The sequence below is a fragment of the Salvelinus sp. IW2-2015 genome, linkage group LG4q.1:29 (genome assembly GCF_002910315.2).
Source record: "Salvelinus sp. IW2-2015 linkage group LG4q.1:29, ASM291031v2, whole genome shotgun sequence".
NCBI lineage: Eukaryota > Metazoa > Chordata > Actinopteri > Salmoniformes > Salmonidae > Salvelinus > Salvelinus sp. IW2-2015.
The window spans coordinates 43,929,588-43,941,376 of NC_036842.1; the positions used below are offsets into that span (position 1 = coordinate 43,929,588).

The 11,789-nt window shown below is 44.2% G+C and overlaps 1 long non-coding RNA gene across 1 annotated transcript in view; it reads right to left on the reverse strand.

Moving 5' to 3' along the window:
* Nucleotides 1–2,735: 2,735 nt before the first annotated feature.
* LOC139027544 (uncharacterized) overlaps nucleotides 2,736–11,789 on the reverse strand; it is a 73,446-nt gene continuing 64,392 nt past the window's right edge. The window contains exons 2-3 of the long non-coding RNA XR_011479653.1: nucleotides 5,689–5,755; nucleotides 2,736–2,833 (exon numbers count right to left, since the gene is read on the reverse strand). This is a non-coding gene — a long non-coding RNA (uncharacterized lncRNA). The remainder of the gene's footprint in view (nucleotides 2,834–5,688; nucleotides 5,756–11,789) is intronic.

Consider the following 11,789-nt stretch of genomic DNA (forward strand, 5'->3'; position numbering starts at 1 on the left):
AGTCGCTAAGCCGGATGGGAAAGGACATCCCGGCCGCCAAGACCCTTCCTAATGGAGATGCTGGCAATTGTGGCGTCGCCTCATGCGTCTCCCGGTCCACGGCCGGGCACGGTCTCGAACTCAGCATCTGTAGAACCGGCCGTTTGGTTACTGTTGATGCGTGTTCTTAAGACGCTGCACTCACTCGTCAAGTCCATCCAGAAGTTTTTAATGCTTATCAATTGCTTGCAACAGGAGTATCACAATACATACAAATACTTGACACAAGGCTCTTAAAGATTACATTGTAACAGTGTTAATTGTATTGTTTTCTGATTCACAGAAACAATGAGAAAATCATGGAAAGAAAAGATAAATAGTGAAAACAGTTATTATTAAAGCGAGGGCCCATGAGTAGATCACCCTGCCAGAGAGTATGAGGCCCAATTGGAGCCAAACCCCACATTTGGGGCCAGATAACTCTCACGGGATCAGCGCCGAGTCCCTAAGTAGATATCAGTTTGGGTCAGCAATTACTCACCCGTGAATGCAGCCCGGAGCGTCAAATTGCCGCCTGCAATCCTGGCCGATAAGTAAATACTGCTTGAAGGCGGTCCAGACTCGGCGACATGACGTTGGCCGAGTTTTGACTCTCAGGAGTGCCCCAACTCTCAGCCGCATTGCCCCGATCATACACATACAGTGCATTTGTAAATAATTCAGACCCCTTCTTTCTTTCCACATTTTGTTACGTTTACAGCCTTATTCTAAAATGGATTAAATGCATTTTGCCATGGGGCAAAAGTCCCTTTACCCCTACATATGTAACGGATGTGAAATGGTGCTATGTTTTTAGCGGGTACGCGCTACTAGCGTTTCAATCAGTTACGTCACTTGCTCTGAAACCTAGAAGTAGTGTTGCACCTTGCTCTGCAAGGGCCGCGGTTTTTGTGGAGCGATGGGTAACGACGCTTCGTGGGTGTCAGTTTGTTGATGGTGCAGAGGGTCCCTGGTTCGCGCCCCGTGTTCGGGGCGAGGGGACGTACTAAAGTTATACTGTTACATTGATGCTGTTGACCCGGATCACTGGTTGGCTGCGGAAAGGAGGAGGTTGAAAGGGGGTGAGTGTAACGGATGTGAAATGGCTAGCTAGTTAGCGGGTACGCGCTACTAGCGTTTCAATCAGTTACGTCACTTGCTCTGAAACTAGAAGTTTGTTGCACCTTGCTCTGCAAGGGCGCGGCTTTTGTGGAGGCGATGGGTAACGACGCTTCGTGGGTGTCAGTTGTTGATGTGTGCAGAGGGTCCCTGGTCGCGCCCCGTGGCGGGGCGAGGGGGACGTACTAAGTTATCTGTAGCTGTAGCCGTACATGTACAAATTACCTAAATTACTAACCTGTACCCCCGTACACTGACTCGGTACCGGTGCCCCTTGTTCAAAGCCTCGTTATTGTTATTTTATTGTGTTACTTTTTTAAACTTTAGTTTATTTAATCAATATTTRCTTAACTCTATTTTATTAAGATTGAATTGTTGGTTAAGGGCTTGTAAGTAAGCATTTCACGGTAAGGTCAGCGACATCTTTTACTGGAGTTTTTCCCACTTCCTGCACTTTTTCCAAATGACTTTGTCTGTGTGATATGTTTCCTCTTTCTCTTTCGTTCTATCATCATTTGTTCTCTCTCTATCGCTCCCTCCCTCTCTCTGTTTGTTTGTTAGTGCCGCTGCATTCCTTGCTGCAGTGCAATCTGATTGGCTGAATGTCTGTCTCGAACCACTCTAACACTGGCTGGCTGAGAGGTGCTATTGGCTGCTGCTGTCCCTCCCTGGTTGGGGAGGGCTGGTCTGGCTGGCAGGGTGTGCGGGAGGGCAGGCTGGCGGGCGAGGTGGGGCTGTGCCCCTCTGTCTGTACATTTACATTTTACATTTTAAGTCATTTAGCTGACGCTCTTATCCAGAGCGACTTACAAATTGGAAAGTTCATACATATTCATCCTGGTCCCCCCGTGGGGAATGAACCCACAACCCTGGCGTTGCAAGCGCCATGCTCTACCAACTGAGCCACACGGGACCACTTTCGTTCCCTGTACCAGAGAAGGAGAGCGCCAGGCAGCAGGGCAGGACAGGCCCAACCATTGCTCTGGCTCAGACCCTCCCAGTCCCACATTAACTTCAATTGAGGTCTGACATAGCCAGGACAAGAGGAGGAGGAGAGTGGTGGTTTTATACGTCATGATCTGTCTCGTGAAATCTTCCCTCCCTCTAACCCTCAGAGCCGACATTGTTTTTAGTGACTTGTGCATATTTTGTCATCATTTTGAGACACATCTAAATTTGACGCTCTGTTCATTCTTCAGAAGGTATGTATCACTAGGTGGTGCTGTGTTCCATAATCTTTGGCACACACACACACACACACACATACAGTGCATTCGGGAAGTATTCAGGCTTCTTGGCTTTTCCACATTTTGTTACGTTCAGCCTTATTCTGAAATTGATTAAATTGTTTTGTTTTTTCCTTCAATCTACACACAATATCCCATAATGCCAAAGCAAAAACAGATTTTTATAAATTTTAGCCATTTAAAAAAATGTATAATAATATGACATTAACATAAGTTTTCAGACCCTTTACTCGGTACCTTGTTGAAGCACCTTTTGGCAGCGATTACAACCTCGAGTCTTCTTGGGCTATGACACTATAGCTTGACACACTGTATTTGGGAGTTCTCCATTCTTCTCTGCAGATCCTCTCAAGCTCTGTCAGGTTGAGAAAGAGCGTCGCCTGCACAGCTATTTCCAGGTCTCTCCAGAGATGTTCGATCGGGTTCAAGTCCGGACTCTGGCTGGGCCACTTAAAGACATATAGAGACAAAAGGAACACTTATTTTGAGAATGCTGTTCATTGACTACAGCTCAGTGTTCAACACCATAGTACCCTCAAAGCTCATCACTAAGCTGAGGATCCTGTGACTAAACACCTCCCTCTGCCACTGGATCCTGGACTTCCTGACGGGCTGCCCCCAGTGGTGGGAGGTAGGTAGCAAACACATCTGCCACGCTGATCCTCAACACTGGAGCTCCACAGGGGTGAGTGCTCAGTCCCCTCCTGTACTCCCTGTTCACACACGACTGCATGGCAGGCACGACTCCAACACCATCATTAAGTGGTGTTGGAGTTTGCAGACGACACAAAGTGGTAGGCCTGATCACAGACAACGACGAGACAGCCTATAGGGGGGAGGTCAGAGACCTGGCCGTGTTGGTGCCAGAATAAACAACAGACTTCTACAGCTGCAACATCGAAGCATCCTGACTGGTTGCATCACTGTCTGGTATGGCAATTGCTCGGCCTCTGACCACCAAAGCACTACAGAAAGTAAAGCGTACAGCCCAGTACATCACTTGAGCTAAGCTGCCTGCCATCCAGGACCTCTACACCAGGCGGTGTCAGAGGAAGGCCCTAAAAATTGTCAAAGACCCCAGCCACCCCAGCCATAGACTGTTCTCTCTACTACCGCATGGCAAGAGGTACCGGAGGGCCAGTCTAGGACAAAAAGGCTTCTCAACAGTTTTTACCCCCAAGCCATAAGACTCCTGAACAGGTAATCAAATGGCTACCCGGACTATTTGCCTTGTGTGCCCCCCCGACCCCCCACCAAACCCTCTTTTAACGCTGCTGCTAATCTCTGTTTATCACATATGCATAGTCACTTTAACTATACATTCAGGTACATACTACCTCAGTTGGGCCGACCAACCAGTGCTCTCGCACATTGGCTAACCGGGCTATCTGCCAGGCTATCTGCATTTCTGACCATATCGCGCCAATGTAAACTGAGATTTTTGGATATAAATATGAACTTTATCGAACAAKACATACATGTATTGTGTAACATGAAGTTCTATGAGTGCCATCTGATGAAGATCATCAACGGTTAGTGATTKATTTTATCTCTATTTCTGCTTTTTGTGACTCTTCTCTTTGGCTGGAAAAATGTCTGTTTGGTTTTCTGTGACTAGGTGCTGACCTAACATAATCGCATGGTGTGCTTTCGCAGTAAAGCCTTTTTGAAATCGGACACTGTGGTTGGATTTACAAGAAGTYTATCTTTAAAATGGTGGATAATACTTGTATATTTGAGGAATTCTAATTATGGGATTTCTGTTGTTTTGAATTTGGCGCCCTGCAATTTCACTGGCTGTTGTCGAGGTGGGACACTAGCATCCCACTTGTACCAGAGAGGTTATATAGACAGGTGTGTGCCTTTCCAAATCACCTGAGCTCAATTTCGAGTCTCATAGCAATAATACTTATGTAAATAAGGTATTTCTGTGTTAAACTTATTATAAATTTGTACAAACCTGTTTTCACGTTGTCATTATGGGGTATTGTGTGTAGATTGATCAGGAACATTTTTGTATTTAGTCAATTGTAGAATAAGGCTGTAAGGTAACAAAATGTGGATAGAGGGAAGGGGTCTGAATACTTTCCGAATGCACACATACACACACATACTTCTGATGCTGCAGTGTGGCCTGTATGGTGAGGTGACTCAGGGCCCTGGTTGTCTGACTGAAGAGGGTTGGCATGATTCAGAGCACCTGTCATATCACACATGTGTTTTGTCGTCGGTCGTGTGTGTGTGTGTGTGTGTGTGTGTGTGTGTGTGTGTGTGTGTGTGTGTGTGTGCCATAAAACCGCTCCCTTTTGCCATTAGTTTTTTTTACTATTTCCTCTCTAACTCACGTCTCGAGCATCCAACATTCTGCTGCACCATGTGTTGAATAGGGATAGGGGGATGGGGATAGGGGGATGGGGGATATAGAAACTGATGAGATATTTTTCCACACCTGCTGGTAGTGCTGAATGCAGCACAGACTAAAACAGGCCACAGCTGCAGGAATTGGGGGTGTGACTGCCACCTGCAGACCAGAATTGTTAGGGAACAATTAGGGTTGTAATGCCAGTGGTAATTTGCGTTCAAGTTACTGGAATTTGCGTTCATTTTGGTAATTKATCTTTGGCAATCTTACAATATATTCGGTATTTTATACTTCAATAACTGAAACGAATATTTTGATTTATACAGACTATTCCTTTTTGTATACTGTATATGTGTCCATATTGTCCACATATGTTGGTTGAAAAACGAAAATAGCATCATTAATGAGAAAATCATCTAATGATGATCATCATAATGGCATTCTTTTCAATGAACTCTGTAACTCTTCCAACTGTTGACTTTTTTTCACAACTGCCACCAGTTTGGCACCAAAACATTTACAAAAAAGACATACTGACATAACCATTAAAAAAGTGTATACAAATATAAAGGATATTTCATGCTGAAGCCCTCATTTTAAACATTCACTAAGTGATGGGTTATATTTAGGATAATGTTTTACAACTTTGTTATTCTATTCTTTGTATCATTTTATTTTATTATTTTATATATTTTATATGTGATAAGGCCACACAGAGGGCCAGAGATAATTACAGACAACTGTGAAAATCTGAAGTACCCAAAAAGATCACGAGATGTCTTGTGATAAATCCCATAAAATTCTTGAAAGTTACCACAATTCTGGTAGTTTACTGGTAAACTTTGACATTTTCCTGTAATATATCCTCCTTTTGTAACCAGTCAGATAACCCTAATTACAATACACACAGCCTGTAAGAAAAAACAGAGAGAGAACACTTACCATAAAGACCACTGAACATAGACCATCTCCATCTCCTCATTAATAAGACAAAGGTTGACTCAGCCACCTACAGAGCACAAGACAAAGTGGGGAGGTTAGAGGCTACACTAGGTGTTGTCTGAGTAGTGTCTTCTGATAGAGGTAGTATCGATGTGGGTAATGAAAAAAAAATAAAAGGAATAATTCCACTAAAACTGCCTGGCTAGCTAGCTAAACATACTGTGAAGATAGATCTACAAATGCATTGTTTAACACAATATTTGTGACCCGTTTCAGGAAACTAGGCATATGTCGCAAGTCACGACTTCGAAGGAGAGCCATTTGAACATTTAAAAACATTTTRTTTTTATAAAAATGTGTTTTTTGGCAGAAATGCCTTCTGGAACACATTAAATTTCATGTGCCTTAATAACAAACTTGTATGCCATCTGTAAATACGAATACAATTGTTCAATTATGAGCCTTATTGGTTAAGCCACAGAAAAAGTCAGCAACCTTTCCACTAGCCATGATTGGCTGAGATAATGAGTGTGCTGGAGGTGCCGAGAGAAGAGTTCGGATTGGTCTATAGAAGGCTTCCGTCTATTTGAGCTGGAAATTCTGTGTTGGTAATCCTGTTGAACGCAGCTTTTTTATGCGTCGTGTAGTGGAGCTGCATAAGTGTTGCTCTCCACTTTCTGGAGGATCAAGTTTTGAAATCAGTGGAATTAGTGTATGATGGCTAAAGAGATGGAGAAAACAACTGTCTCCGGATTACATCTTCAAACTAAGGGCATCCGTGGCATGGCATCCGTGAGGATGGAGACGCACCATCATGCATGATGATGTAAGATAGTCTAGCTAGCTACATATTCAGATATTACACGTRTCTAATTTTGACAGAAAGGGGTTTCATTTCAAGCTCAAGTGTAGTGTTAGCTAGCTGGCTCCCTAGCTAACGTTACGTGTATGACGTTATTATTTGTATCCCAGAGCCGTTTTCTTTACTTGTTAGAGCCTAATGTTAGCTAGCTAACATTAAACCTGGTTGGTTAGCTCCCAGCAGATTCATGCAGGGCAGGAACAAAATGATTTGGCACTACGTTCACTGTTGTTTAACTAGCTAACGTTAGCTGGCTGGCTCGTTAGCTAACATTACGTGACGTGTGTGATCTTACACGTAGTTTACTAAGCTAGGTTCATTGTTTACCTAGCTAGCTAGCTACATGTCTTAAGCTAAAGTGTACAACACCCGTTGAATATGGCCGGTGTCAGTAAACATCTGCAAAAAAAGTGTAATGAAATTGTTGTCAGCAGAGCTGGTTAGGCTGTTTTCATGTTATCCATAGMTAAACAAATCATCGGCGCTCTGAACGCTCCGAGAGCGAAACGAGATGGGTGGAGCTAAAGCTTAAGAGGGTGTGAACGATGCTGAATAGGTGTAGACAAAGAAGAGCTCTTCACTAGATACCAAAACATTCAAAGGGAGATTTTCTCAAAAGTGAGTWAACAAGTTGATCAWCTTTCAAAGCAGAGTATGTTATACCATTTTYAAGCTCGGAGTCTCTACTTTTATCCAATGTAAAAAACACCATTTCACATTTTGCTACATAAGACCGAATCCAGGTGGTGAGTCACATTTTATGTCTATCTCCRATCTCCCTGCCAGTCTCTCTCTTTTTCCCCTGTCTCTTTGCCTCTCCCCACCTGTCTCCCCCTCCCCATCTCGCTCCTCTCACATGTACAAGGGACCAAACTCCAGTAGAGGGCAGTGTCTTTTCACTATGACCGATCCTCCCCTCGGACACATAGCTCTCTTTTAAGATACAATATAACAAGAAAATAATATTACAAGATATTCCAAAAGATCACATATAGCTCTCATTCAGCAAACACCTCTAAATATKATAACTATATAATGAACTCTTCAKCTGCACTCAAACGTCTCCTCCCTCCCTTCTCTATAAAGACTTCCTTTACCAAGGAGGGATTTTCATGCATGTTACTAGGACCCCAATGTCAATTCTAGAGTTGTAATATGTAATTCCATGGGTGATACAGGATGGTCCAGAGGGGAATTTTTACCCAATCAGAAGAACAGATTCAAGCATAGGACTACATAATCAAGAATAACACAACTGTAAGTGTATCTATAGCATAATGTCTGTTTGTTGCAAGGCTAGCTGGTTTAGAATACTGCTCAGACCACATTATGCAGTTGATGTAGTGTTAGTCTCTCATGGACAGACTACAAGCATCAAATTACCCAAGATTGTAGTTCTGGGATGCAGAAATGAATGTAGTGTGAACTGAAGATATATTGCAACTGTGCCTGGTCCCGTATTCGTAACGCTTCTCAGAGTAGGAGTGCTGATGTAGGATCAGGTATCCCTTTCAGATTATAATAAACAAGATTATATGGACAGGGGGACCTGATCCTAGATCAGCACTCATTCTCTGAGACACTTTATGAAAATGGAACCTGGTCTGGGTGATGCACACTGAGAGTTCTGCTGCAGTGTCTGATTGTCTGTCTGAGTTCACAGCCTCAATGCTCAGACCCTACCCAAGTCTAATAGCAGGGCTAGAGGTACCGTATATTAGGGTGCAGTAGACCTCCCAGTCATGGCGGACAACGAGGCCTGAGTGAGACTAATGCTGCAGTGTCTGAGTTCACAGTAGCCTGTAGTTTACTGAACAGCACAGTCATGAGGAGAGAAAAAAAATCTGTGTCTGTGAGAGGCTGAGCAGCCTCTCTATCTCTCTCTGTTTCTTTCCCTCCCTTCCTCCCTTTGTCGCTGTTGCTCTTTCATCTCTATGTTTGCTCTTACTCTTCGGTCAGCCCTCTCTCTCTCTCTCTCTCTCTCGCTCTCTCTCTCTCTCTCTCTCTCTCTCTCTCTCTCTTTTTTTTCTGCCTCTCTCCCCCTCTCTCTCGTTCGCTCTATCACTCTTTCTCTGTGTCCTCAGATGCCCTCAACAGCTTCATTTCATCTCGTTCCTGTGTGTGTGTGTGTGTCTTTGTGAGTCTGGCTCTCTGTTTCTCTCTATCTCATTAGGTTCCTGTCATTCTGCCATTGCCAATTCCTTTTTCTCTCTTTTTCTCTCTCCTCCTGATGGATATCCGCATTGGTTGCTATGGCACCAGACAGAACTCTCTCCCTCCTCAGACACAGGGGTAAGTGTGATTCTGTGTGTTTGTGAGTATGTCTGGCAGTTTGTGTGTGTGTTTGTGTGTCAGCGTCTTTGTGTGCCAGACAGACAGAGAGGTGGTTGAACTCATAACTGTTAGGTGCCTCCTAAGAAGAGGGAGGTGCAGGAGTCAGGAGCAGGAGAGCAAGGAAGTCCCAGTAGCACAATGTTTATTTGAAAGTCCCAACACAACAACAACAGGTGGGGAAACACACCCAACGAAGTCGCCACACACAGGGAAATAACGTCKCACACGGAGGAGAAACCTCTACTCCTAATTACAGTCCAAACGGCACAACGGCCGTGAGAAAAAAAAACCTGTGGCGCAAACACGCACCCCGAACAGAGCAACAATAGCAAATAATCCCACACAGAGACTAACAGGTAGCGGAGGTTAATAACCCACCGAAATTAACTAATAGGACACAGGTGTAAACAAAACAGACAGACACAAACGAAAAGGAAAAATGGATCGGTGGCAGCTAGTAGGCCGGGGASGACGACCACCGAGCACCGTCCGAGCAGGGAGAGGAGCCACCTTCGGTGGAAGTCGTGACAATAACATTATAATCAAGTTAGAAAAGGAATGCAATATGCGGAAAAGGAAATCCAAAGGTCACTAAGCTAAAACGTAAAACTTTTTCTCTGCCTCCCCGTCTCTCTCCCTCCCTCCCTGTCTCCCTCTCCTTGTTTCTCCCCCTCCCTGTTTCTCTCCCTCCCGTCTCTCTCTCTCCTTCCCCATCTCCCTCCCAGTCTCTCTCTCCTACCCGTCTCCATTGTCCCCGTCTCTCTCTATCTCCCTCTGTCTCCATGCCTCCCCCCATCTGTCTCCCCCTTCCCGTCTCTCTCCTCATTCCGGTCACAACTTGTCGACTTGTTTTTGTGCTGCTGTGCGGTTTGTTGCTAACATTTCTTTGCTACCTGCCAACTTCACGGTTTTGACTTTTTAATGACTGTTTTATATGTTTTATTTTTCCCTCGCTCTACTTTTTTCATTCAACTTTTTCACCCAGGACGACCTCCACCAGCCGAAGCTAAGTAGTAACATTAACATTATGCCATTTAACTGCAGTCGCTGTACTCATAATATACAGGAGAACGATCGCATTATGGCGAGGATAGGCGTGCTGCAAGCCCAGCTTCAGACTCAATCGTTAGGCAAGGGTAATTTAAGTGTAGGAAAGGATGAAACAGCATCTGTGCCACCAATAAGCACAGATAGTAGTATAAATCCCCTCCCACGGTCCCCGCAGCCGGACAATTTTCTCATGTCTCAACCGGTCTCGCTCATTCAGCAAAAATAAACTTTCAACCGGTTCTCCCCATTAAGCAACGAATCCGAGTCTGAAGCTGGTCTCTCCTCCACCCGTTACGGGGTCTGAGACGCCGAAGCCTCCCACAATTAGAATTGACAAATTGATAACCCTAGTCATTGGCAACTCCATCATTCAGCGATCATACACTGTTTACCAGGGGGCAGGGCTACCGACGTTAAGGATAATCTGAAGATGGTGCTGGCTAAGGCTAAAACTGGCGAGTGTAGAGAGCATAGGGATATTGTTATCCGCGTCGGTACCAACGATGTTAGGATGAAACAGTCAGCTAGAAAGATGTGTCGGCGTCGAGTAATTGTCTCAGGCCCCCTCCCYMTTAGGGGGAGTGATGAGCTCTACATCAGTCTCACAACTGAATCGRTGGTTAAAAACTGTTTTCTGCCCCTCCCAAAATATAGAATTTGTAGATAATTGGCCCTCTTTCTGGGACTCACCCACAAACAGGACCAAGCCTGGCCTGCTGAGGAGTGAAGGTCTCCATCCAAGCTGGAGGGGTGCTCTCATCTTATCTATGAACATAGACAGGGCTCTAACTCCTAGGTAGGGTGTAGGCTAGGCAGCAGGCTGTTAGCCACCCTGCCAGCTTAGTGGAGTCTGCCACTAGCAAAGTCAGTGTAGTCAGCTCAGCTATCCCCATTGAGACCYTGTTTGTGCCTTGATCTAGGTGGGGTAAAACTAAACATGGCGGTGTTCGCTTTAGCAATCTCTGGAATAATCCTCCATTCCTGTCATTATTGAAAGAGATTGTGATATCTCACATCTCAAAATAGGGGTACTTAATGTTAGATCCCTCACTACCAAGGCAGTTATCTAATCKCTGATCATAATCTTGATATGATTGGCCTGATTGAAACATGGCTTAAGGCTGATGAATTTACTGACGCCTCTCCTCCTGGTTACACTAGTGACCATATCCCCCGCGCATCCCGCAAAGGCGGAGGTGTTGCTAACATTTACGATAGCAAATTTCAATTTACAAAAAAAAATACAGCATTTTTGTCTTTTGAGCTTTGTCGTGGAAAAATGCAAGATTATGTTATAATGCTTGTATTGCATTATAATGGTTATTTTATTCGACAGAATAGAATATTCTGTTAACTATTGTGTGTGTGTGTGTTCTACTGAGGATGGGCCTCTATGAGATAACACTGACAGAGGAGATTTACAATGTCTTTGGGTGATAAAACCTAAAGAGCATTCCAGAGAACATGAGCTATTGGTTCTGTTCTATGCCGTACCGGGGTGAGACGGTTTCTGTTTGGAGTAGGAGGGCCAGACACTGGTCTTTACAATGAAAACTGTTGACACAGCAGTAACTGTCTGCTATGTTTTATAGATATCTTTCATACAACRCTTAACCTTTGTGAACAGTTCCTAAGATCTGTGGTTCGTCATGTAAGTTGAGAGGGGTGTATCTTGGCTATAAAAGATCTTTGGACTTTTCTGTTGGTACTTTTCAATGGTTCATTAGAGATAGCGCATCATTGAAAGTCAAAAAGGCTATTGCAAAGCTCTTATTAAAGATGTGGTTTAAGTATAACTCTGACTGGTGTGTGAAGTTTGTAACTCTCCTCATTTGGTAATGCAGAAATATGCCAC